We start from the raw sequence: 27,451 nt of genomic DNA on the forward strand, positions 1-27,451 counted from the left end.
AGCGGTTAAGTAAATAAATATCTTTAAAATAAGTGCATTTTCAAACCTTCTTTTATATATATATATATATATATATATATATATATATATATATATATATATATATATATGCTCTTGTTTTCATTTTCTCACCTTTTCTTTTGACCTCTCTTCATTTTAACATACACATCTCTTCTCCCCTCTCTATCCCCTTAATACTACCAATACATTTTCAAATTTTCATTCACACCACAAGACCCCTTTGAATGAGCAGCACATGGAATCTACGTCTCCATACTTTCCATTTGTGATGACAAAATATGAACTCCTATTGGAATTTACATACCACGGATAGGAAGCATTGCTACCACTTATACACGCCACTTTCCTTGGATAATGGAACTGCAACTATGACATTAATGTATGTATATGTATATATATATATATATATGTGTATATATATATATATAAGTGTATATATACGTATGTATATATATGTATATATATGTATGTATATATATGTATATATATATATATATATGTATATATATGTATATATATATATAATATATATATATATATATATATATATATATATATATATATATATATATATATATATATATATATATGCATATATATATATATATATATATATATGCATATATATATATATATATATATATATATGCATATATATATATATATATATATATATATATATATATATATATATATATATATATATATATATATATATATATATATATATATATATATATATATATGTATATATATGTATGTATATATATGTATATATATATATATATATGTATATATATGTATATATATATATATATATATATATATATATATATATATATATATATATATATATATATATATATATATATATATATGCATATATATATATATATATATATATATGCATATATATATATATATATATATATATATATGCATATATATATATATATATATATATATATATATATATATATATATATATATATATATATATATATATATATATATATATATATATATAGAGAGAGAGAGAGAGAGAGAGAGAGAGAGAGAGAGATTTATATGTATATATATTATTACAAAATTTGGGATTTTACCAATAGAACCGCAACTCCTATTTCAGGATAAACGTATTGTATGGAATACACATAGCAAGTTACATCTAATAAAACAATATAAGCAGTTGAAATCACCTACTATAAAATACAATAAAATTAGTTGAAAAAATATATAACTTACCTGTTATTAGTCTGTGGGGAAAGAATGTATTTCTAATCAACGCTACACGTGTTTCTGCACTAGTGGGGTATGTATCAAGGCTACACCTAATACATAAATCAACCGGTGCGTCCTCCGGCTATTATTATTATTATTATTATTATTATCATTATTATTATTATTATTATTATTATTATTATTATTATTATTATTATTATCATTATTATTATTATTATTATTATTATTATTATTATTATTTACGGATTAAAGTTTAAAATAATATTAAAAGTCATATTAAATAAAAAATGAAAATAAGAATAAAAATATTATAAAATGTATAAATTACAAATATACATTTATAAAATTAAACACTTAAATTACAATACCGATATATATAGAAAATGCTAAACCTAAAGGAATCATCCACGACTAAATTATAAACACATCAAATCCTACAACATATCTAAATAAACATTATGGGAATTAATAATTTAGTGTAAGATTTATCCCTATCAAAACAAGTATAAAAAAACATTTTTTATGTCAAACGTAAGTTAATAGTGTTTAATAAGATTATCTAGTAAAAAACCTCTACGTACGTTATAAACATATTGAATAAAACTAGGAACAAAATTTAAAAAGGAAGAATACTTATCGAGATTATGTTTACTCCTTCTCGTTCGAGTGTAAATGGCCGCTCCCTCTGTCATGCGCTAAGTATTATGAGAATAACATAAATAAAATAAAACGCTCTGAAAAATTCTCTAAAACTAATAATATTAGAGAGGTTGAATTCAAGGGGAGATAATAATTAGAAATATGTTATACTCATAAACCTAGCTGTAACTGAATTTTTTTATGGTGTTTAAGATATAGATATTTATGTTAGATAAATGTGGCCTGTCTATTCCTTCTAATGTAATCTTGTTTGATAAATTCTGGTATATCCGTATCTAATACTACTATAAATTATATTATAATTTCATTTAACTATCTTCCTCATAATTGTGTAAGAGATGAAATACGGGGTGGGGTTATAATTTTATATATTTTTCATTTTATTATACGTAAAATTATTCTTATGTCGGCATTTTATTCCTCTCTCTTCTATACTGTTCAGTAATAACTCTCTCAACTGAAGTATTTTCATAAACTGTTGTGCATAATAAGCACGTTTTATTACCTATTCTATATGACTTCGCTCTACAAGTGATATTCCAATTAAGGGTTATTCTATTTTATTAGATTTCAACTCCCATGTTAAGATGTTCTAACCCAAGTTCAGATAATAGGCATATTCCTACTACATCTGTTACTTGTGCAGAGTCTGGGGCACCCATTGGTATATAAAAGCAACCCATTGTGTCCTTCCTAGCTCATAGTTTATTTTTATATCTAATTAGGGATTTCCTCGCTATTAGTACTACTTTAACTTCATATGGCATCTTAACCTTTCTCATAGTATATACAAGGGCCTCATTAAGAATAATCTCGTTAATAGAAAAATAATAATTTTCTATATCCCTTTGGATGAACTTGCAACATTTTTTATCTTTAATATTTTTGAACTAATTTAACGTATCTTTTGTACAACTCCAGAGTTTAAGGTTATTTAACGTATTAAGTTTATCTCTATATTTATCTAATATAAGTTTACCGAGTTTTCCTATATCGGATTTACATGGGCATATCAATCTTACTTGCGGGTTAAAATAAAACATGTTTTTATGGTCCTTAATGGTTATTCTTGGATGCATAGGGGCATATGGTTCAATTCTATTTTCCAAATCATATTTCGTTAAGATTTTTTAGATGCATTGTCAATCCTATTTAATTGACTTTCACTAACTATTTTATATTTTTTTCCTTATTTCATTTTCTAGAAGGCTATCATTTAGCTGTATATCCAGTCTATATAGGTTCCTTGTTTTATCGGATTGGACTAATATTTCCTCCATGTACTTCAATTTATTTATTTTATTAGCTAAGTTTCTTAGGTGCTCATTATGTCTATTCGGGTATTTTTAAAATTTAATATTCTTAACCATGTTCCATATTTTATCCCCGAAATCCTGTAAGGCTCTATTATTAGGGAATTTCTGCTTAGATTTAAAGTTATTTTAAAAGTAGTCTTTATCTTCTAAATTGCTGGTATTATAATTTTTGTTATCGAGGAAGTAGGCCTTCCATTTTATTCTATTTAAAATGTTCTTAATCTGATCTATTAAATTTATAGTGTATTCTCTCTTACTGGGAATAGGTATATCATTCAACGATGAGTTCCAGTCTATTGGTTCTATCCTACCTAATGCATATATATGTATATATATACATGTATATATATGTATATATATATGTATATATTTATATTATATATATATATGTATATATATTTATATGTATATATATATATATATATATATGTATATATATATATATATGTATATATATGTATATGTATATATATATATATGTATATATGTATTTATATGAACATATATATATATGTATATATATTTATATGTTTATATGTATATATTTATATCTATATATATTTATATGTATATATATATGCATATATATTTATATATATATATGTATATATATATATATATATATATATATATATATATATATATATATATATATATATATATATATATATATATATATATATATATATATGCATATATGTACACATGTATGTATATTATTTATATATATATACATGTATATATATGTATACATATATGTATATATTTGAGGAGATTCGTTATAGATATAAGAATATACAATAAACAAATATTAAAAATGGAGAAAAAGTGTTGAAACAGAAATAGATTTATTATAAAGCTGGATTCATTGCATACGTACGTTTCGAAAAACAATGCAAAAATGTAAGGAAAAATTTAAATCATAGTGATTATAATTATAATTGAAAATTAAAAATTAAAATTAAGAATAAAAATAAAAATTTATGCAGTCTCATTCTCATCAGTGAGGAATCTTTTGAAGGACATCAACAAAGTTTAATAAGATGAACTAAATTGAGATAGAAATAAAATAAAATTAAAATATAACAAGATACAATAAGAGAACACAGATGGGGCAATAAGAGAGATTGGGTAATTTACAAACCAAGTTGTGAACGGGAAAAATAATGATATCAACAATAATAATGGTGAGAGGCGAAAATAAAAAATAAAAAATAAAAATATATCAATGTGTATGCAAGTGTATATGTGCAGTGAAACGATAACATAAGAATCTATCAAATGTGTTTAATAATAATAATAATGATAATAATAATAATAATGATAATAATAATAATAATAATAATAATAATAATGATGATGATGATGATGATAATAATAATAATAATTGATGTATCAATACCAGCAGATGACAACGTTTCCCTAAAAGAAATGGAAAGACTTTCAAAATACAAAGACCTGGAAATGGAGGTAACTCGAATGTGGAATCTAAAATCAGAAACAATTCCTATCATAGTAGGTGCCTTAGGTATAATAAAAAAATATTCAAACAAATACATAACAAAAACACCAGGACTTACAAATATATATAACATACAGAAAATTGCACTACTGGGCACTGCACACATCCTACGTAAAACAATTTCAATACAGTAACCATAAGAGCATCACAGCAAACCACACCACATACCCAAGGCGCACAGAGCTGCGCTCGGTAGTGAAGTGTAAGCACGTTATAAAAATAAAACTACTGAACAATAATAATAATAATAATAATAATAATAAACACCGTTCTAGACGAAATGCAGTGTAAACAAGGCCACATGTGTTTATTAGAGTACAGTGTAACAATTTCACTAGCATAAGAAAGCCATAGAGGGTTATACGTATACATAATAATATTATTGAAAAACGAGAAAAAAAAAAAATATTTACCAGGAGCTTAAAACTGATGAACAAGACTATGTTTGAGAATGAAAGCAGAGACAAAACCAAAGAGTTTTTTCAAAGAGCGACGGCGATAAAAGACAGGGTAGGCCGGTGTGCTCAACAGAATTTCTCCACTCAACAAATTTTCTAGGAGTAGGGGAGGCAATTGAAAAAGAAATCGAAAAAAGATAAGAAACAAAGACGAATATATGAAGGAAAAAAATATGTATCTATACATATTCATATATATATAGATACATGAATATATATAGCTACATGAATATATATATATATATATATATATATATATATATATATATATATATATATATATATATATATATATATATATATATATATATATATATATATATATATATATATATATGTATATGTATATATATATATATATATATATATATATATATATATATATATATATATATATATGTATATATATGTTGTTGTACTTGGGGATGGTCATATTGCTAGTTTAGCCAATATAAACACACGCACTGTATATTTGGTGTTAATTTGCTTCAGCTTTATATTACATTATATTACATTAATCCTATTTCCGCCAGAGTTCTTTCGTCACACTACTGTGACCTCATCAAAAATCTTGCAAAAGAAATATATATATATATATATATATATATATATATATATATATATGGGCGTGTGTCTCAGCGCTTGCATATACGCGTATATCTGCTGTAAGTTAAACATCTGAAGTATTTTACATTTTTCTCCATTCCAAAACTGGTTTTTAATTAAAATTTCTTGGCTGTCTCTTTTGGGTTTTATATGGTTCAATTTCTTAAGACTAGCACTAAAGCGGTTACATAACTAAATAAACCGATAGCCAAATGAATAAATCTAAAGTTATAGCTCAGTTGTTTTATCTGCAGATTCCTCATTAGTTCACAATTTGAATATTTCCTTTTACTAATTTAACGTCTGTTGTACAAATGATTGCTTCTACATTACACACATTTTTCTGTGTCCCAGATTTTTATATGTGTAAAATGGTTACATATTACAGAGGCTTTCAGAAATTTCTACCATTATTCTTTCATGTGTGGTTGAGTATGTCCACTTAATATTGTAAATTCTTATATTTCTTAGATTTTAATCTCTTTCATATAGATTATATTGTGTAGTGTATTGGTCACAATATCATGCCCCTACATTGCTAGTGTTCTGATGGCCTTTTAGAGAAGTCCATGTTAATTCCTCAGCATCACACAATTCACTTTAGCAGTGTGTCGATCAGTTATCGAAGTTCAAACAGCTTTACTGCTGTTTAATATTATTTGGCAGATGTTTCCAGATTAAGCTAATCTTATATAGAATCCTTTATTTCTAGTTTCTAGTTGAGTGAAAATATTAACTCGTTAATAAATATTCTTGCAAGAAAGATTTACTAATAAAATCTCTATAAAGCAAGGATGTTTGTAGAAGCTTTCGAGTTTAAGATTAAATGCATTTGAATGTTTATATATGTGTATATATATATGTGTGTATATATATATATGTGCGTATATATGTATATAAATATATATGTATATATATGTATATATAGGTGTATATATATATGTATATATATGTATATATAGGTGTATATATATAAGTATATATATGTATATGTATATATATGTTCGTATATGTATGTATATATATGTATATATATGTTATATATATATATATATATATATATATATATATATATATGAATGTATATATATATATATATATATATATATATATATATATATATATGTATATATATATATATATATCAGGTCATCACATAAGTTCTGTCCGAATTTTGAATAAAGAAAACAAGTGATCAAATGTTGTATTTAATTGAAATTTAATCATCAATGTACTTTCCCTGATTATCTATAACTTCATTCATATTTACAAGCTTTTTAATCCCATCAATGTAAAACTCTCTTGGTTTCAAGGCGAAGAACTCTGAATCGTCAGTTTCGACCTCCTCCTGGCTGGCGAAAGGTATGTCCCCAAATGATTCTGTAAACTACGAAACAAATGGTAGTCTGAAGGAGCAAGGTTTGGAGACTAAGGTGGATGAGGAATATTTTCTTAGTGGTCGGAGTATATGAGGTCTATATCTAGCATATTGGATGTCTACCTAGTGGCCATCCCTCTTATATGTATATGTATAAATATAAATGTATATATATATGTATACGTATATATGCATATGCATATATATATATAGGTATATATATATATAGGTGAATATGTATATGTTTATATATATGTCTATATACATATATAAGTACATATATATGTATGTATATATATATGTATGTATACATATATATGCATACATATACATATATGTGTATATATATGTATAATTATGTATGTATATATATATATACACATATATGTATATACATATATGTATATATATGTATATATATGTATATATATATATATATATATATATATGTATATATACATATATATATGTATATATGCATATATATGCATATATGTATATATATGTGTATATATATGTATATGCATATATATATGTAGAAATGTATATATATGTATATGTATATATATATATATATGTATATATATATATGTATATATATATATATATGCATATATATGTATATGCATATATATATCTACATGTATATATATATGCATATACATATGTATATATACATATATGTGTGTATATATGTATGTATATATGCTGTTGCGTCTGGGGAGAGTCGTTTTCTTTTTGTGCCTAATAAATTAACCCACTAACCGGAAATTTTACCGGTGAGTGTGCTAAGTTATAAGGAACAAAAAGAAAATAACTCTCCCGAAACACAACAGAATATGCTTCAACACACTAAACCACGTAAAGAATTTTGCAAACCAGATCCAAAGATGAAATATGTATATATGTATGTGTATATGTTTGTGTATATGTATGTATATATGTACGTATATATGTATGTATATATGTATATATGTATATATGCATGTATATATGTATATATGTATGTATGTGTATAAGTATGTATATATGTGTATATGTATGTATATATGTACATATGTATATATATGTTATATGTGTATATATGTATATATATATATATATATATGTATATATATATATGTATGTATATATATTTCGTATGTGTATTTCGTGTGCAAGATTCTTGATGTGGATACGTGTGTTGAAAGAAATACAATTAAACCTTGAGAGAGGCATTATGCCGGTAATAAACACACGCACTGGTTCAGTCCTTTATTAATTTATATAGTTTTTTGTTAAATTATTTCATTGCACTCTTGCAATCTCTTCAGTAACTTGTCTCTCCACTTCCATTTATTTTGAATATATGATCTGGCGTTGTTTTGGCGTTGTTTCGAAACTGTTTGGTATGAGCATGTGAGTGTGTGCAAGCTCGTATGTGTGCACGCTCATATGTGTGCACGCACTTATGTGTTCGTGCTTATATGTAAGTATGTGCGTCCATATGTGTGTTTGTAACAATTTCGTTTATATCAGATCAGATAAAGACTTTTTAATTAATTTATTTACGTTCATATTCCGCATCATATGTGTGAACAACACATGCAACCATTGGCAATTGTAAGGCCCTCATCTACGTGTATTTGGTGTTTAAAATTGGTTGCGTTTCAGTTATGAGGACCGACTCCTGTATTTGTCGCAACGATGCGTCACCGGGGTGTCTAGACAGGATTTCTATGTTAATTCTGTCCAGTACACCACCATGTTGTTCTTTGGCATGCTGGTAGAGCACCGAGGTTTGTTTTTGATTATTATAGTCCCTCCAATGTTCGTTTACACGCTCAGCCAAACTTCTTGCCGTCTCACCTATGTATGTGGTGTTTCTGTTTTTACACTCACCATCCATACAGCTTATTTTGTAGACTACATTTCTGGCTTTGCAGTTGGCACCAGGACTATTTTTGCATACAATGCAACTCTCCTCAACACACCTTGTTCTTCTGAAGGGATATGTTTTACATATTATTGATCTAATTGATCTCCCTGGTTTTTCTATAACATTTATCCTCAACTTGGTACTTTTGAGGATTTTTCGAAATCTGCGGGCCAGTTCTCCGTGTGGCGTGGCGTCCACAAACATTACTCCCTGGAACTTGTCGGTATTGTACCACGTGGTCTTTTTGTTTGTTTTGTCACTAATCCTTTGTAGTCTATTCCACTGTTTGTTACGGTATCTAGGTTGTGTTCCATTTGTATCTTTGACAACAATCTCCTCAAATTTCTTGTTAGCTCCTCTGTATGCCCGGATTCTATCTTTCTGGCTGTATCCCGAAAATTGCATGCGATGCATGAAGTTTTGAATATGTTTTTGCCCCTCCCATGGACCGCACAGGGGGGATATGTTTTTCATTATTCTAACCAAATCGGCTACTAATATATTGATTTTCACACTGTGTGATAGAGCCGAATTCTTATGGATAACATACTTTGAAGATATAGGTTTCATATAATGTGAGTGGAGGATTTGAACTTTGTCATTAATTGTTTCTAGCCAAAGTTCTGTGTCAAGTACTGGGAGTCTCATGTTTAGGTGTCTTGTTGGGTAATCTATTGTTACCTTGATGCTCTGGTCTATTGTATTAGCTATATTCTGGATGTTTTCCATCACGATTTTCTCGTTCTCTTCAGTCTGAATGTTTGATGGTGTTTTGACTACGATGTTAATGTCATCCACATATCTCCCGTATAGTTTGAATGTTATTGAGTGTTCTTCGAGAGTTGTTTTCAGCTTTTTGTCCCACCAGGTCATGAATAGGCTTGCCACGTCTCCGGCCACACTGACACCAATAGCCGCTCCCTGGACCTGCATGTATAGTTTTTCATTGAATTTAACTATATGGTTCTGCAGGGTGGTCTTCAGACTTGCACCTACAGCATGTGCAACCATTTTTCGTGTTTGGATATTATCCTCTGGGTCGTGGGTGGGTGTATTCCATCCCTTCCAACGCTCTGCGGTAGTTTTTCTAGCAGCTGATGTGATCGTATGTGGTCTACCCCGTCCTGACCTGGTGGGGCAGAATCTAGTTAGGTCGTGGTGATCTAAGTATTCATTATTATAGACGAGCTTTAGGAGGAGGCCTAGTTCCCTCGTGTTCACTTCACGGAAGGTTACTTCACTTTCCGAAATAATTTCAACACATCTCTCTACGGCAAAGTCAATGTCAATGGATGGATAGAGAGATACTACATCCATATTGCCTATAATACAATCTGTCAGGTCATGGGAGCAGTTACATTCATTGACTCTGCTGAGGAGGTCCTCAGTGCTTTCACAAACATCAGGAGACATCTCGATGTGTGGTCTTAATATCTGTGAGAGGAAGAATGACAGCCTATAATTGCTGGCAATATTGGCACCACAAATCGGTCGACATGGTGGGCCCATGATAGGGTCTGCAATGGGTTTATGGTCTTTTCGTAACCCATAGAGTGTAGGAATGTCGTTGTTGGATGATGCGAAGTTCTGTGCTGTGCGTCTCTTAGGTTGGAGTATGTTACACCACATTCCCATGTGTGCATTGAGAATTTTCTCTACTTTTTCATATTCTTGCGGTGTAACTTCTCTCATATCTTCTATATGTTTTTGCATCGTATGGGTGTAGTTTTTCAGGCTGTCTACCGATATCCTGCCTGATTTGTCTGTAGGGAGGCATACTATTTCATTGTTTCTAACTCTATGTTTTAGTTTTCGTATGCCCATTGCAGCTACTGTACCGAGTTGGTGGGCCTCTGCTTCGTTTTGTGTTGGTGCAGTTGCTATATAACGTGTTAATGTTTTCTTGAGTCAGAAAGATAGAATCCGGGTATACAGAGATTTCGAAAAATCTTCAAAAGTACCAAGTTGAGGATAAATGTTATAGAAAAGCCAGGGAGATCAATTAGATCAATAATATGTAAAACATATCCCTTCAGAAGAACAAGGTGTGTTGAGGAGAGTTGCATTGTATGCAAAAATAGTCCTGGTGCCAACTGCAAAGCCAGAAATGTAGTCTACAAAATAAGCTGTATGGATGGTGAGTGTAAAAACAGAAACACCACATACATAGGTGAGACGGCAAGAAGTTTGGCTGAGCGTGTAAACGAACATTGGAGGGACTATAATAATCAAAAACAAACCTCGGTGCTCTACCAGCATGCCAAAGAACAACATGGTGGTGTACTGGACAGAATTAACATAGAAATCCTGTCTAGACACCCCGGTGACGCATCGTTGCGACAAATACAGGAGTCGGTCCTCATAACTGAAACGCAACCAATTTTAAACACCAAATACACGTAGATGAGGGCCTTACAATTGCCCATGGTTGCATGTGTTGTTCACACATATGATGCGGAATATGAACGTAAATAAATTAATTAAAAAGTCTCTATCTGATCTGATATAAACGAAATTGTTACAAACACACATATGGACGCACATACTTACATATAAGCACGAACACATAAGTGCGTGCACACATATGAGCGTGCACACATACGAGCTTGCACACACTCACATGCTCATACCAAACAGTTTCGAAACAACGCCAAAACAACGCCAGATCATATATTCAAAATAAATGGAAGTGGGGAGACAAGTTACTGAAGAGATTGCAAGAGTGCAATGAAATAATTTAACAAAAAACTATATAAATTAATAAAGGACTGAACCAGTGCGTGTGTTTATTACCAGCATAATGCCTCTCCCAAGGTTTAATTGTATGTATATATATATATATATATATATATATATATATATATATATATATATATATATATATATATATATATATATATATATATATATTTATATATATATATATATATATATTTATATGTATATATGTATATATACACATCTCTCTCTTCCTCCTTGTTCCACTTCCTCCCTCTACCATCCTCTCTGCTCACGTGTGACCTGTGGTCAACTCTCTCTTTTCACTCCAGCCACTATGAAGGCGAGACGAACTGTTTTTTCTCCGTCCAGCTTCGTCATCTCACTAGCGATCAATATCAGATTTGCGTTTGGCCGTACAATTTTTAAATGTTGTTTTCACTGTCCATTTTTGTGTGTCTTGGTTTGTGTTTGCCACCTTGGAATCTTCTGTTTAGTGGGTCGATCCACTACTCAGGAAGAGACTATTCTAGAGTACGTTCTGCCTTATCTTCGAAACGTCTAGTTAGAATAGAAGCAGCTGATGAAGGAATAATTCCAAATGGCTATCTGTTTTCCTATGTGTTCGTTCCGTTGTCTGTAGCTCATTTTTCTAACGTCCTGTACCCTGATATGCATCTATATACACATGTAGATGTAAGTATGTACATATATGTGTGTATACATGTATATATATTCTTTGTAATTCTGATTTGGCCATTGAAATGAAAAATTTCTCGTTTATACATAATCAAAACGATTATTATTAATGTTATATGAAGAAGTTTTGGCTAGAATACGCCTTTCTAATCTATAATTAATGTTATTGTCTTTCAGTTCCCAGATGTAACTACTTAGTAGAGTTCGCTTTACTTCTATTTCTGAAATTTGAGCGATGGGAATTATATCTAAGTTTCATTTCATTTTTAGTTCCTCCAATATAAGGTTTCTTGTAATTATTTGCGGGTACATCACAGTTGTATTTTTTTATGTTTTTAGTTTTACATTTATTTGAGAATTCACGAGTATTTTTTATCTCTGCAGCCACATAGATTATTAAGCTTGCCTGTGTCTATGATATGTTGAAGGGGGGCTATTATTTATAAGGTAGTTGTCCGCATTATTCGAGGACGAGTTATTAGGGAGGTCATTTATTATATTGGTTGATTGGCTGTTATGCTTTATATTGCTATTCTTCCTAGTTTCATAGAAGACGTCAAGTCTTTTATTGTTGATAGAGGTTATAATAGCAGCTAGGTTGCCAGTTAAGCTATGGCCTATTCTAATTTTATTGCTAAAGATTTCTGAGTATTTGGTATTCATATTAAAGTGCTTATTTATAAGTCTCATTATCGATTTAACTATGTTGGTTTTACGCTGCATCGTGAAGGGGATTATTAGCCATATATTATCCTTATTCCATTTGTTATTTTAAATATTATTGTTTTTGGTGTGGAAATTGTCCTCAGTATTGTTGTAGATCGTAAATTTATGGTTATAATTATTCTTCTTCTTTCTATTGTTATTTTTATTATTATTACTATCAGTTTTTGGGGGGTTGTTTCTGTACGATTTATTTTATAAATCTTGCTATTATCATTTCTAACAGGGGCCCTATTGTTTCCTTGAGATGTGTTATTTTTTATTCTTATTTATATCTTTATTATTATTAATATTATTATTCTTAGTATTGTTATTCTTCCCATTATTAGTATTTCTATCGTTATCATTTTTAATGTTGTTATTCATATTATTCTGAATCTTATCATTCTTCCTACTATTTTTGGTATTACTAGTGTTATTCCTATTAATGCTGTTCTTATTGTCTTTGTGGTTATTATAGTCATTTTGGGAATAATTCCTATTATTATAATAGTTTTGAACATTTATGTTATTCGGGTTATTTTTATAGGTTTCTGAGTAAAGGTATTTAATTTTTTGCTTATAACCTGCTTTTTCTAATGCGCTGTTGTAGAATTCCTCATACTTATTAAAGACTAGCAGTATAGCCCGGCTTTGCTCGGGATTAAGTTAGGATTATTAAGCTAATCAAGTTCTTTATTTCAAATCAAACTAAGTAACATCGACGTCAAATTTGGGCGAAATCCGTTGGAATTTGTAAACTTTTGGCTGAAAAAATGAGTTGCAGACAACTTGATTGGGTAATCCCATAAGAAATCGGTTTATCGATTTTTTTCCACTCATCGATTTTTTTTTCGTTTTTGGAGAACTTAAAGCATTCAAAGATCCCATGAACCCTAAGTAATGCTGGCATCAAGTTTGAACAAAATGCATCAAAATTGATAAAAAGTTATGGTTGAAAATGGGGTGTATCCAATTTTATTAGAAAATCCTATAAGGAATCGGGTTATCGATTTTTTAAATCCTGGTTAAATGGAAAACCCCATTAGGAATCAGTTTATTGATTTTTCACCCCAAATAGGACTTAACCGAATACAATATTGCTGATTCAAAAACTTTTATATTTATACTTTAAAGTTGGTTTTCACACCCAACTCAGTTCTGCAGAATCAGTGTCGCGACCGGAGGGCATGGATTGGGAACCCTTCCAGCAAGAAAAATAGAATGCCGAAAAGGGCTCCCGATACTCTGTGTCAGAAACGGTTATCACAACTAAGTCTTAAGTATATATATATATATATATATATAAAGAGAGAAAAGGATAAAGAGACCAATGGCAAAGCTAGAAATATATTTTATGGATAAAGTCTTACAGCTGTTTCAGGGAAAATCCAATGTATCCCTTCATCGGAGACGGTAATAGTAGAGGAATGGATTATTACATCTATAAGAGTAGAGTTGTAGTAAAAAGTGAGAGCGATGTAATAATCCATTCCTCTAGTATTACCGTCTCCGATGAATGGATACATTGGATTTTCCCTGAAACAGCTGTAAGAATTTATCCATAAAATATATTTCTAACTTTGCCATTGGTCTCTTTATCCTTTTCTCTCTTTATACATACACGCGCTAATATACGACCTATGTTATATTCCCCACTCATGTTTATACAACGACAGGGGCAAAACTAGCCGGTATACAGCACTTACTCGGTGTTACCTGTATCTTTGGGTTTGGTTGAATCCAATACCCTTCATAACCTTATATATATATATATATATATATATATATATATATATATATATATATATATATATATATATATATATGGGCAACACACACACACACGCACACACATACACACACACACGCACACACACACATAAACATACACACACGTACGTATGTACACCTATTGCATACATGTTTTTTGTACGAATACATGTTCGTGTGTGTGTGTGTTGCCCGTATATCAACAAGACACTTTTTTCCTCGATGGAATAAAAAACCAACAAAATCTTAACGAAAACTTACTCGTCGCTACAAAGGGACTTAACTCCTGTTTGTAAACAATGGTGATTTCTCCGACTAGAAAATTGTTAGAAGTTTTGGTTGAAAATTTATTTTTACTGCTATTCGCTGGTGCCTCTAGGAAAATAAGTTGACGAAATTACAGCTAGGGTCATGACGAATGTCCTAAAATTGGAGCGACATGCGTCCTAATTTGTGGACGTGCATAAATTACATTCACGTACACACGCACGCACACATACATACACACACACACACAGACACACACACACACATACACACACATACACACATCCTGTCTTTTATATATACAGATATCTTCGTTGAAAGAGAGGTGTGAGATTCTCTTGCTGATGCCTTGTCTTCTTTTTATAAAAATATGTATGTATGTACGTGTGTGCGTGTATGTATTAACATATGTATGTATGCATGTATGTATTGGGGAAAACTTTCTCTAAGATAGTTTTATGAAGATAGGTTTAGTAATTCCAGAGATATCTTTAAAAATATCAACATCGTTAGAATATTAATTTAATGCTCTAATATCAATTAGAAGATTCACTTAAAATATTGATTTAAAACTATATTGGATTCATCGAAAGAGCATACATAAAATGAATATTTAATCGTTAATTACTCGCCGATTAATTTCAGATTCATCCTGACCTTTGACGTGGCTTACAACGTCCGATAAACTATGTTACTTTTAGTCTAAAAGTCAAGAAATATAGTCATAGAGAGAATCAATATCTATTGATTTCTAATATAGGCACAAGTCTTCACAATTTAGGTAAGAAAATAATTTAGTGTCAGAAACATAGCGATAACAGATTTGAAACTCAGTTTTAGCGTTGTTAATATTGGTTTTTCTAACTTAGGGCGGTGAGGTGGCAAAATCGTTAGCACGCCAGGAAAACTGCTTAGAAGCATTTCGTCCGTCTTCACGTTGTGAGATCAAATTCCACTGAAGTCAACTTTGCCTTTCATCCTTTTGAGGTCGATAAAATAAGTATCAGATGAATTTATCTCCTCCCCTTAAACCTGCTGGGATGGTGCCAAAATTTGAAACCAATATTGGTTTTCTAACTTAGGCATAATAGCAGTTCAGAGGATGAGATAGAGTTAGTCGGTACTATTGAAGTCAATGTTTGACAGGCGCTTTATTTTAACGAGCCCTAAAAGATGAAAGGCAAAGTTAACCTCGCAGAGATCTGAACTGAGAAGGTAAAGAGCCGAAGCAAATACCACAAAGCATTTTGCCCGACGTTCTAACAATCCACCGCCTTAATGTTGTTAATAATAATGTTTCTTAATTTAGGCGCAATGACTGAAGCTCAATGACTGAATCAAATAGAAGAATAAAGAACTCTTCTTAAAAGGAAGGAGACATTCTGTTTAATTGTATGACACGAACACACAAAAATGAACAAACCTTCCAGATATTTGATTACTTACAGGAGAAGTATAACTTCATTGAACATATATTGAATCATCCCATAGATAATGCAGTTTTTCAACTGCATGATCTAAAAGTCGGAGGGGGACGGGTTAAACTACTTGCATCAACTTGCTATAAAAGTAGGTAGTAATTTTACCTTGTCCTTATTCTTGGTGCAAGTTTTAAAGAGTGCAGTTCAATTTTAACAATTATTTTTTCAAAGCTATAATGGAAGTGACAAAGGAGCATATTCGGCATATTTTGCTTTATGGGTTCAATAAAGGCAACAACGCAAAGGAAAATGCGAGGAATATTAATGCAATATATGGGGATCGGACAATAAACGTAAGCCAGTGTCAACGTCAAGGACGTCCTGGTGGAACAAAACCTCAGCGTAACTATTGAAGAACTAGCAGAGAAGCTTTGATTTGGTCATTCAACCAGTCATTTAAGTCAGTGCTAGAAGAAAAACGACCATCTTTGGTTTCAAGACGAAAGGTGCTCTTCCATCAAGATAATGCTCGACCACATACAGCGAGGGCGACATTCCAAAGGCTGGAGCAATTTAAATGGGAAACGATGCCCCATCCACCATATTCGCCAGACATTGCCCAATCTGATTATCATTTATTACGCAAGTCATCAAAATCATTTGGATGGAAAAAATATGAATTCTGTAGACGAAGTCAGAAACCTACTGGATGAGTATTTTTCGTCACGACAAGTGAATTTTGGAAGAGGGGGCCTTGCGAGTCTACCAGATAGATGGAAGAGCATTATAGAAAATGAAGAAGAGTATATTTTAGATTAGAAACGAACTTTGTTTATCGTAATTTTGAAAAATATAAGAAGTTTAAAAAAAACGCATTATTTATGGGATGACCGAATATATAAAATAATTAAATATTAATTATATGCAGAACGTAAAAAACACATGCTCTACTCTGCAACAGGCTCAGTGTTGTGAATTGTTTATATCTGAACTTCTAGAGATATGTAGATTACACATTAATCGATGGTTTATGTGATACATAAGCAGATGGATAGATCAAACTTTAAATAACATTTTAACACTTATATCAGCCATGTGTATAATTTAGTGAAAAAACGCTTCACATACAAAAAAAATAGAGAGAGAACGGGGAGAGCGAACGAGAAATAATGAAGGAAGAGAGAGGAGGAAGACAAGAGAGAAGGCAAGAGAGAAGACGAGAGAAAGACGAACGAAAGACAAAAAAACAAACACTAAACTGGAAATTAAATTATGGAAAAGTGAAGAAAAACGCAGTAGTGATATGAACAGCAAGAACGATATACAGTGTAGTGACTCATGAATGGCGTCTGTGTTGTGTTTTATAATCAGAAGGTAGATTACAGCAGCTTTAAAGAAAATTATCGGTCTTTTTTTCTTTCTAGTATAATAGGAAAATGGAGGATACACAAGAAAGATTCATAAAAATAACAACTATCTAAATTAAGATGAATTTCAGTTAGAACACCGCAATTAGAAATTTTGATAAATTTTACTTCATCAAATAATTGTATCTGTACTTCAAGGGTGATGGATTGGCAGAATAATTAGTTTTTGTAAAAAAATTTTCTTTGCGTCAAGCTTATAGGCAAGCTTATGTTTCATGCTCCCGGGGTCGATGAAATAAAGTACCAGTCTAGTCATAAGGTTTAGTCATCAGGCTAGCCATAAGGTCGATGGTATCGACTTACTCTTAGTGAATTGCGAGCTGGCAGAATCGTTAGCACTCCAGACAAAATGCTTAACGGCATTTCGTCCAACTTCGCGTTCTGAGTTCAGATTCCGCTGAGGTCGACTTTGCCTTTCATCCTTTCGGAGCCCCCCCCCCCCCAAAAAAAAGTACCAGTTGAGCAATGAGATTGATGTAATCGACTTTACCCCTCCCCTTGCAATCGAGTTGTCCCTTCGCTGGCCTTGTACCAGAATTTGAAACCAATTTTACATTTGCATTTATTGGGTTGGTAGAGGTGGTAGACTTAATTCGTTACCCGGTTCAACGCTACCACATGACATTTAGGTGCCTTAGGCGCCCATTGCTAACATTCTTTATGCTTTTCTCCATCTCTCCCATATCAGTCTTGGGGGTCAAGGAAAAAGATCATGGGCCTGAATCTTCATAATTCACAAAAGGATTCAATTGAGAGGGTGTCTGATGACCAACAAAAATAGCGACAAATTATATTTGGTCAGTTGTGTAGTACTATGTTCTATGTCTGTAATTAACACACCACTCAACCCTCTCATTTACGAATAATAACCATTTAGTTAAAACATGCTATCGTTACAAGGAGTGGGAAATTTATATCACTCAATATACCCGGCGTACTAACGATTCTGCCAGCTCGCCATAATTTGTTGGCTGAGTCTTATAAACAAGAGCTCATGCTCTTATTATAATCATCGGTCGGGCAGTATAACTTCGACTGAAGAGGAACACAACGAAGTCGAAGCACTGTAGTATTTCGAAGTCTCCTTAAACAGGTAGATCACGTGTGTTATGAGCACACATTGTCTAAAGGGATGTGTTCTCCGATGACGAAAACAAGAGAGATCGGCATATTCACCACTGAATCTGATAAAACGTACAAAGAATGAATACATATGTTATTAATTGAAATCTTGCTGTTCTGCGTGCATCTCATGAATAATTATTTAAGGGAATTGACGAACAGAAACTTTAACAATATTTCAATAACTGCAGCTGACTTGGTAGTATCTTCTACGACTTTTCCCACTTTTTATGTGTCATTGGAAGAGTGAAGAAGTTGATAAAAGAAAGCAATTTCTGGTTGAACATCAAAAATTTACCGTCTAGTGATTGCTATTAATCCTCTGTAAAAAAAAATTAATATTTTTTATAACATATAATTAATTCCGATAAGAAATGAATGTTGTTTGACTATAATAAACGATCTGGATAACAGATGGATGCAGACAAATATCTAAAACATTTCTCAAAAGAACTGATGCATCCAAAAACGAAAAATATAGCTTTAGTGAATTTACAGTAATTTGCAAAAAGCATTGTTATTGTTTATTTATTTATTTATTTGCAACAAGAACAGATTATTCAAAATAACTCTGCCAAGAAAACCTGAAATCAAAACAGTAAAAATTCGTTAACAGAGATGGATCATTTTTCTTTTCGACAATACTAGACCAAATGCTTCGCAATTCACACTTCGAAAAATAACGGAAGTAGGTTATGAAAATTTGTTGCACCCAAATTTTTCATCTGACATTTTTCGAATCCACAAATCAGAAACCATTCCACCAAAAAAAAAAAAAAAAAAAAAAAAAAACGTATTATGAAACATTCGAGCAGTTCCTTGTCTCAAAGAAACTATGAAATGCTAAGAATCTTTAAAAACAGGAATATCTAATTTAAAAGAATGAGGCAAGAAGTACCGAAAACAAGAACGAAATTCATTAAAAAGAAAAGTGCAATCTCTACTATGACTGTATTTTCTTTCTTGTTTGCCAACATCAAAAACAAAATGCGCGTGCACACTATCTCATTTCCCCATACACACACACATACACACACACCTAAATACATTAATGAACGCTTGTCATCACAAACAGAAAAGAACACACACGTACACATTCACGTACACACTCACATACATACAGAAACATGTCATGCATGGCAGCACTAAGCGACTTGAAATAAACAAAAACTCCAAACAAATGAAGCATTCATACGAGAAGGTCGCAGATGTACAATGAAAATATTCTTGAGAGTAAAACATAAAGATAAACGTGAAGTATCAGTGCGTGCGTGCGTGTGGTTTTTTAATGTGGTAATATTTCAAAGTTTCACAAACGTATCAGTTTTAGAACACAGATCGCGTGCATTGAAATGTATGAAATATTTTAACATCCTGTTAGCAAAATATAATTTAACATAATGGAATATAGTTTGAGTAAGAAAAGAATAGAGAGATACTCTCAGGCTATAAAAATAGACATTATAAAATGTATCAATCGTATTGGGTGTAAATCAGTTCTACGTGAGAGGGAAAGGAGAAGGAGATATGATGACGGGCTGGTAAAAGAGGGAAGATAAAGGGAAAGAAACACTAGATGTGTGTAAGGGACGAGAATTTTCCGAGTGTAGTAGAAGACAGAATTTCAGTGGAGAACAAGTGTTAAGAAGGAAAGGTGAAGGCGTAAAGAGGTGAATATAAAGACTTAATTCGGTTAGGGCACAATGTGAAAAAGCTTTGTAATATAGATACCGGTAGGAAATAATTATATCAGATAAACTATTAAGGAGAAGGCGTACAATCACATTTATATCTCGAGGGATTTACAGCAGCATGAATCAGGTAGTCGTCAACTTCCAATAAACAATATTCCAGAATTGATTATGAACAAGGAAATGTCGTGGGGAATACCCTAAACTCTGAGGTAGTAGATGTGTCTTACCAGGTACGTAGATCGTTTATGAGTTACTGTTCGACAAAGAACTAAGATGTGCAAAAAAATCGGCGCTTAGAGACGGTCGTAGATTTAATGGGGAGTGGGCGTGTGTTGTGGTGATTATGCATTTATACATTACATTTCAGCGTATACAATGGCCACTAGAGGGAAATTAATATGTATTCTAGAGTTACACTTCTTATCTCGAACTACGCGCAGTCCACTCATTGTCACGTCTAAATCGATATAGATAATACTATTATTATTCCTATGATAAATACTATCAATGCCACCGTTAACATTATTAGTTGGTACTGAAGTTGCTAGAGTAGCTATCAATGTTATCGCTGTGTTAATAATCCTTACTATGATCAAAGCAGTTGCGGCACAAGCCACTACAACTATTACTATAATTCTTAGCATAATTATTAACGCTGCTTACTAGATTATCCGTATTACTCTGAGTGAGAATTAGAAAAGCAATATTAGACGGGATCAATTGACCGTGTTTTGTAACTTTGGCCTCGATAGATAACGTTAGTATGATGGCTGATTGAGGCTTAATTATGATTATTCTTAATATAATCATTAATATTGGTGTTATGTGTATTTATATTAAATTTGTCATTAATAATATTCTCTCTAAGTGCGCAATTGCTCTTATTACTCTCATACTCGCTACGGTCAATATAAGTAAAATCATCAATAAGTATTAGTGTTGTTAATGTTATTAGTATACTTTATCTTCATTATATATGTATTTTCATTTTCTTTCTGTGACTGTTATTATTAAGCTAGTAGTAGAGATGTTTTCAGGTGCAGTGATGTTGTTAAGAGGGGTCAAAGCCTAGTTTTTGGAATGTCGGTGGTTTTTTTCCGAGAGGTAAGGCGGACTTAGTAAGGGAAATGTCCTCATATACATATACACACACACACACACACACACACACACACACACACACACACACACACACACACACACACACACACACACACACAATATATATATATAGGGAGAATTCCCAAAAAACAAGACGAAGACAGATGGTGTAGAAAGCAAACAGATGTATTAGTTTAACGCTCGGGAAGGGGAAAACTCTTTAACGTTTCGAGCATACGCGCTTTCACAGAAAGGAACACAGAAAGAAACAGGGAGAGAAAATAAAGAATGTGTAGTGGCTAGCGATCTGTTATTGCGAATGCCGGACAAAGGGGTCACACAGGAGAGCTAGGAAGAAGGGGAGATAATAAAGTAGTAGTGATCCCAAAACCAAGGTGCGTGTGCGTGTGCCTATAAGTGCATGTAAGTGCGTGTGTGGATGAAGCGGTGGGTGCTGGGAAGTGGTCAGTGCTTGTGTGTGCGTGGTGGTGTGATGTGATGTGGTGTTGTATGGTATGGTGGTGTGTGGTGTGGTGTTGTGTGGTGTTGTGTGGTGTGGTATGGTGGTGTGTGGTGTGGTATGGTGGAGGTGAGTGTGGGAAAAGCAAGGGTGGGGTGTGGGTTAGGCTGAGGGTGGGGGTAGAAGTAGGGTATGTGGGAGTGGATGTAAGGGATGGGTGGGGGGATGGGATGGATAGGGAAGGTAGGGTTGGATTGTGTAGGGGTGGGGTTACGAGGGAGGAGTTACGATGAAGGGAGAGGGGGAAGGGATAATGTGGGTAGGAGTGAAGAGAAGACAGGAGGGTAGGAATGAAGAGAAGAAGTAGGAGTCGGAGGAAGAGTAGAGAGGTGGGTGGGAGGAAGTAGGTGTTAGAAGAAGAGAGGAGAGGGGAGGAGGGTTAGATGAAGAGGGGAGGAAAGTTGACCCCATATGGTGCAAAGGAGCGAAGAGAGGATTAATCCCTGTTCACGGCGAAACGGGAGTCCGGATGGCCCCTGTGCAAGGACAATCCGAACATAGACAGGTGTTGCAAAGAGTGACCAGTAGAGCGGAAATGGCGCGAGACCGGGGTGTCATTGCCGAGTTGGATGTCTCGGAAGTGTTCCGCGAACCGGTCAGCCAAACGGCGTCCTGTTTGCCCGATGTATAGAGAAGGTCAGAGAGATTTGGAGATACAGTAGATGACAGACATTGGTAGAAATACAGGTGAAGGAGTCGGTGATATGATAGGGTCGATGATTGATGCTGGTGAGGAGGGTGGTGTTGGAGAGGTAAGGACAAGTGCGACAGCGTGGGCGGAGCAAGGGAACGAGACGGGTTGGGAGGTTGGGTTAGGGAAGAACCTGTGGACCAAGAGGTCTTGCAGGTTGTGGGCTCGGTTGAAGGAGAGGAGGAGTCGGTCAGGGAAGATGTGTGATATAAATATATATACATATATTTATATTTATATATATAATAACATGACATATATACATACATACATATATACATATATATATATTTACATGTATATATATATTTACATGTGTGTATATATATTTACATGTGTATATATATTTACATGTATATACGAGGGTGTATGAAAAGTCTTGAGCCTCAAAAACACAAAACATGGTACAAGATTTCTGATGAAGGTCCAAGACTTCAAGGCTCAACACTCTTCATACACCCCTTGTATATATATATATTTATACGTATGTATTTATATGTACATATATTATATATACACACGCACACACATACATGTATATATATATATATATATATATACATATTATGTATTATGTATGCATGCATGTATGTATGTATGTATGCATGTATGTATATGTGTGTTTATGTGTGAGTGTGTTTTAAAATGTTTTGAACACTTTATTGAAAATTTGTTTTCTTGAACATTTGATGAAGATAACCAAGCTTATATATATATGTACAAATATATTATAAACCACGAATTTTATATTATAAATATATATTTTTGACATATAGCGCTTAGGCAATATCAATATTACTGTATCTACTCAGTGTTTCCAATGCAAGGCATAATCCAATTTATTTCTTAACGTTTACGATAAACAGATAAATTACTTCTTTGATACAAAAAAAAAAAGAAAGAGCGAGAAAAAGAAAAATGAAAAAATGTTCATAAACCTTGATTATGTAGAACAAATAAAAGTTGACTCCAGCCAGAAGCAGTTTAATGAATTATAAATTTAATCCATCACCTGGCCGCCTGTCTATGAGTAGGCACTGCTCTTAGCTCTCTTTAATTCGTTTACTATTCCGATCTTTGAACTGAAAGCGTATTTCAAGAAATATATATAAATGATTTTTTTACAAAAATAAATCTGTTTTTTCCTATACTTAACTTATAATTATATTTTCTTTGTTTATTCTGTTCTTTCTCAATCAGCTTTCAGTGAAAGTTACCTGCCTTCTGTATTGCTTACATACTAATGTGATAATTGTTAATCCCGCTCTGTCTCTCTTCCCCACCTTTGTCTGTCTCTCTATACCTCACTCTGTAACTTTCTCTCTGTCCCTCTCTTTATCTTTATCTTTTTTCTATCGTCAACCTTTCGACAATCCTCTTATCGTTCTCCATTCTGTCTCGTTTTCAGTCAAGTGTAGAATAAATAAGAGAGAAGAAACCAGAATATATCTGTCATCGAAAATAGAGCATATCCTTACTACTTCAAATAAACTATTTCGTAATGGGTTGACACTGAAAAATGATGACGGGAACAACAAAATATCAGTTCTTTCACGCTGGTAATATAAATTCTTCTTAGAGGGAATCTATATTGATACTCTCTTTACTCTTTTACTTGTTTCAGTCATTTGACTGCGGCCATGCTGGAGCACCGCCTTTAGTCGAATCAAATCGACCCCAGGACTTATTCTTTGTAAGCCTAATACTTATTCTATCGGTCACTTTTTGCCGAACCGCTAAGTTACGGGGACCTAAACACACCAGCATCGGTTGTCAAGTGATGGTCGGGGGACAAACACAGACACACAGACATATATATATACATATATACGATGGGCTTCTTTCAGTTTCCGTCTACCAAATCCACTCACAAGGCTTTGGTCGGCCCGAGGCTATAGCAGAAGACACTTGCCCAAGGTGCCACGCAGTGGGACTGAACCCGGAACCATGTGGCTGGTAAGCAAGCTACTTACCACACAGCCACTCCTGCGATAATTTACTTTCTTCCAATCTTTTTTCATTATACGAAGCAAATTCTTATTCTACAATAGATTCCACTAAAAAAATGTATTGATGCAAAGAAAAGGTACGAAATTGATCGGCACATTCCCGAACACCTCTATTCCACCTTTGTTCCATCCCCACTATCTTTATCATTTCAGTAGCTGTTATAGTACCCTCTGTTCTCCAGAGCTTACTGGTCTCGTCCTACATAAACTAATGAACTTCCAGTTCATATGCTTCTGAACCTCACGTTATTAGTATTTTGGATCCTCTCTAGGCTTGGCACCGGCTACTATGTAAAAATTCAAGGTATACAACGCCTTTTCCTTAACCTTCCAAACCTGGACGGTGTTTATTTCGAATGTCTCAAAGATAATGAAAATAACCATTAACAATGACTTTCTATATCACACCTTGAGTTTCTGTCCTCAATGATCACCAGTATGGCTTCCATAATGTGAGATCTACAAGAGACCTACTATTTTGTGGGCTGTTGCCTTTTAGAAACATAGGAAAATCAATGATGTTGCCCTCGACAGCAAATACACTTCTGACAAGGACCTACATGTGAATCTCCTGTTAAAATTTAAAACTCAATCCGTCTCCCATCTTTCTTGGAATGGTAGCTTTCGATTAGATCGCAACAACGTGATACGCCCTTCTGGAGCTCTGTCTGTCTCACGCCCACACTTATCAACTCTGGCGTACCCCAGGATTCAGTCCTGATCTCATCCACAATCTATCCTCTCTACATCAATGAAATTTTTGCCGTCGCGTCCGACGACTGCACCCCAAATCTAATACAAATGATACTGCTCTTCATTCTTTGGAGACAGTTTTGTCTCGTACAACTTCTACTCAGACACCTTCAAGTCATTCTCCTCCTTCTTTCGCCATCCATGTTTGCTGAACTCCTAAACCCTGGCTAATACTAACTCTCTCTCCTACCTCCCTCAGAACGTTGACCTTCTGGAATTCCTTGCTGCTAATATCGTTCCTGCAATCATAACCGTGCAACAATTTAAGCGGAATGTTAACAGTATTAAGTTTGACAGATCTTGAAATGCCTGCGAAAGCAGAAGATATTGCTCCTTTCTCCAAACCTACAAATTAAAAAAGAAAATTGATGTAAATATAACAAAACAGATAGAAGACTTGAATCAAATTCATTGTTTAGTTTTATCAAATTGCTTTCATTTCTATGAATTGATAACGTGAGCACCATTTGATAACATAAGTACCTGATTAAATTTCCACCGATTGTATTCCGTCAGTTGAAATATTTGGGTTTGCTTCTATATCAGAAACCATATTATAATTCGCTATCCAATACAGTTTGGCTATGCTAATCAGAAACCAATCCTATTAAATGTTTACAACAATCTATTTCAACAGAAATATTTCTAAGACATCATCAAAAGATCAGATTTATATTTCTTAAGCGCAAAGAGATTTTTTCCTTTTGAAGCTTTCAATCCAGTTTTATTTATAGTTTAACAACGATTTTTCAAACAAACTCTCATCAAACAGTGACCTACGCAGACAGTATATCATACGCTCACAATAACGTTCAAATAACATGAATATTGCAAGCTTGGTTGTGTGATTTACATGGGTATGCTACAAATATGATTCCAGATTACATCAGATTGCATCTCTCTTGGGCAGGTATTTTTTACCAGTCTTCGGTTAATAGATGCTTTGTTATTTGAATTTGGGTAGTTGATCAATTATGTATTCGACTTCGCTTTTCATTTGCTTCGGAGTTACTATTTAAATGATGGTTTAAAATTTTGGCACAAGAACAGCCTATACGGGTGCGGAGTTAAGTAGATTACATCGACCCTAGTGTTCAAAGGGTACTTATTTTATCTATTCTAAAAGGATGACATGCAAAGTCGACCTTGATGGAATTTGAACTCAGAACGTAAAAATGGACGAAATGCCTCTAAGCATTTTGTCCGGCGTGCAAACGATTCTGCCAGCTCACCACCTTGACTTTCAATTTAATAATTGCTTAGGTAAACGTTGGTTAGCTGGTTGGTTAGTTGGTTTCTTTAGTCAAATTTTACATCGTATAGAGAGAGGTACAGAAAAACTGTAAAAGAGAAACATAGAGAGAATTAACACAGGAGGTGCAGGGGGAGTGTCATAACTTTCTGAAAAATACAGATTTTTTTTTAAATGAAAT

The 27,451-nt window shown here is 32.7% G+C and overlaps 1 protein-coding gene across 5 annotated transcripts in view; it reads left to right on the forward strand.

The window, feature by feature from the left end:
* Positions 1-27,451, forward strand: part of LOC106877704 (uncharacterized) — a 153,671-nt gene that overhangs the window by 121,890 nt on the left and 4,330 nt on the right. The window lies entirely within an intron of this gene.

The sequence above is a fragment of the Octopus bimaculoides genome, chromosome 4 (assembly GCF_046866305.1).
Source record: "Octopus bimaculoides isolate indiv1 chromosome 4, ASM4686630v1, whole genome shotgun sequence".
Taxonomy (NCBI): domain Eukaryota; kingdom Metazoa; phylum Mollusca; class Cephalopoda; order Octopoda; family Octopodidae; genus Octopus; species Octopus bimaculoides.